We start from the raw sequence: 2,716 nt of genomic DNA, 5'->3' as shown, positions 1-2,716 counted from the left end.
TATATATATATATATATATATATAGGCGAAGGAGTGACTGTGTGGTGAGAAGCTTGCTTACCAACCACATGGTTCCGGGTTTAGTCCCACTGCGTGGCACCTTGGGCAAGTGTCTTCTACTGTAGCCTCGGGTCCGTCAAAGCCTTGTGAGTGGATTTGGTAGATGGAAATATTCGTGTGTGTGTGTGTATATGTCCCCCCCCCCGCCAACATCGCTTGACAAACGATGTTGGTGTGTTTACACCCCTGTACCTTAGCGGTTCGGCAAAAGAAAGCGATAGAATAAGTACTAGGCAGACATTAAGAAATCTACAAGTTTTTTTTCATTCTCTCTGGGTTTATTTTCTCTTATTCCTTTATGCCCTAACCACTGGGCCATTGCGCCTCCACAGTCACGTATGGTACATTGATTTAATGGACGATATGAAGGCAATCCGCAAATTTGTATATCTCAACAATTCAGATATTCTACTGAATGTGGAGGTAAAATGGCCCAGAGCAATGTAACGGACAGTGTAAAAAGAAAACTGGAAATTACAAGGTACCACTTGATGTATTGCTCAACTTCTACTGAATAATTTCATTCTAATGGCAGGAACGTACAAAGGAAAACACCTTAAAAATTCCTCACCGTTTTGTAAATATATTTTGTTAGCTGAGATAGCCGTAAGCCGCAATAAATAGCCATGTAATACGAAAACGATGTTCAATGGGTTTAAACTGATGTTTGAATTAACCAATCAAGCATCTTAAAAATAAGAGCTCGTTTAAGCCAATTTCGATGACAGTGAGATAATAAAAGCTTCCTCTGAACGAATTGTTGGTCATCTTTTCTGCATCACATGACAAGAAAATTCCACTTGAAGATACGTGTTTGTTTGTTGTAGGCGAGTAACAGCCTTTACGCACTTTACTTATTATAACAGACTGTAACAGTAAAAAATCGCCAATACATTCACTTTGTTCTAATGTTCTAATATCTTAAATTATAAAGTTGAACTGTAAAGTATTTACCTCGTCTGGTCTCCCAATGCTTTCTATATCCAATGAACACAGCAATGTAATTTTAAACAAGTTAATCAAGTGATACCAAAAACATGGCTGCTTATATAAAACAATTTTAAGACGTTATAGTCAGTTCTCGCGATAGCTCAGTTGGTAGAGCGGAGGACTGTAGTAAGCCATTATCAACTGTAATCCTTAGGTCGGTGGTTCGAATCCGTCTCGCGAGATCCCTTTTTTTCTTTTTCTGTCATCGTCAGATCTTTCCCATTCTATTACTAATTCCAATCTTTTAAGGCGGTTATTCCGATGTTCTCCTTTCAACGTCTTAAAGTCGATGGTATCGACCACACGATTTCGCATAACTATTTTATCTATCAATATCTAAAATGCTGACTTTTCCTTGACCTAAAGAGACCTGTCTATAGAAACATCAATATCAATATACACATATATAACCACGAGCGTATCTTTTGGTTAAACTATGCTTTTGTACCCAGACTAGAACATAAAAATTGTATGATGTTTACATCGTAATAATTTAGAAACTTTGAAACACATGAAATAATTCTCATTTTTATCTCTGGAACTTGATGTAGATAAGGCTATAAATAATAGTGTGTAACTATTGGGTTAAAAATCCCTTTGGATAGAAAGAGCCGAAGGCTGCTTGTGTGAATCGACGGTCTACTGTTGGATCAAAGCAATACTTCTGATTTCTCTATCCATTTTAGAAGCTTGTTCTTTACCAGTGAGAATTGTTTGTCGTTTGCATTATAAGCATTGAGACACATTGAGAGACGTGAAATAATTATTTCTAGCTTTATCTACTTCGAGTTCCGCTATTAAAAAAAATCAATTACTTCAAGAGTCTCAAAGCTTCTAAATCCTTGTGACGTCAACAACAATTCTCGCCGGTAAAGAAGAAAATGTCTAAGATGAATAGAGAAACCAGAAATATTGTTTTGGTCCACTGGTAGAACGTCTGTCAAGTTCACAAAAGAAGAACAAAGCTGATGACGCTATGTTGATGACTCTAAGCTCCAAGAATAAAGCTTCTAATTCGAAGGCTTGCTAGTAGAATGGCTGTCATCTTTACTGATGTGCGTTCGTGTCCCACGGGTAATTTTCGACCCAATATTTATGCGCTGTAAGGGCATCGGGAAAAATGCTTATCGTTTTGAGTTCATATTTCGCCGAGGTGGACATTGGCTTTCATCTTTTCGGGGTCGATAAAATAAATACCATTTGAGCACTGGGATCGATGTAATCAACTTACACCCACCCCCTGAAATTGTGGGCCTTGTGCCAAAATTTGAAATTAATATTTACATGTTGTTATTCATAGCTTTATCTACTTCGAGTTCCACCGATAAAAAAATAAGAAACGGTAAAAGAAACAAAAACAAATAAAAGCACTGATTCGTCGTGACACTCCGCCGGTTATGACGACTAGGGCTCCAGTTGACCCGATCAACGGAACAGCCTGCTCGCGAAAGTAACGTGTAAGTGGCTGAGCACTCCACAGACACGAATACCCTTAACGTAGTTCTCGGGGGAGATTCAGCGTGACACAGAGTGCGACAAGGCTGGCCCCTTTGAAATACAGGTACAACAGAAACAGGAAGAAAGAGTGAGAGAAAGTTGTGGTGAAAGAGTGCAACAGGGTTCGCCACCACCTCCTGCCGGAGCCTCGTGGAGCTTTAGGTGTTTT

The 2,716-nt window shown here is 38.9% G+C and overlaps 1 non-coding gene across 1 annotated transcript; it reads left to right on the top strand.

Annotated features, from left to right (window-relative positions):
* Positions 1-1,140: 1,140 nt before the first annotated feature.
* Trnay-gua (transfer RNA tyrosine (anticodon GUA)) lies at positions 1,141-1,232 on the top strand. The gene is given in 2 exon segments: positions 1,141-1,177; positions 1,197-1,232. It is a non-coding gene; the product is annotated as a tRNA-Tyr (tRNA).
* The last annotated feature ends 1,484 nt before the right edge of the window (positions 1,233-2,716 follow it).

This window comes from Octopus bimaculoides, chromosome 4 (assembly GCF_001194135.2).
Source record: "Octopus bimaculoides isolate UCB-OBI-ISO-001 chromosome 4, ASM119413v2, whole genome shotgun sequence".
In the NCBI taxonomy this organism is placed as follows: Eukaryota; Metazoa; Mollusca; class Cephalopoda; order Octopoda; family Octopodidae; genus Octopus; species Octopus bimaculoides.
This window is presented reverse-complemented; position numbering and strand designations above follow the sequence as displayed.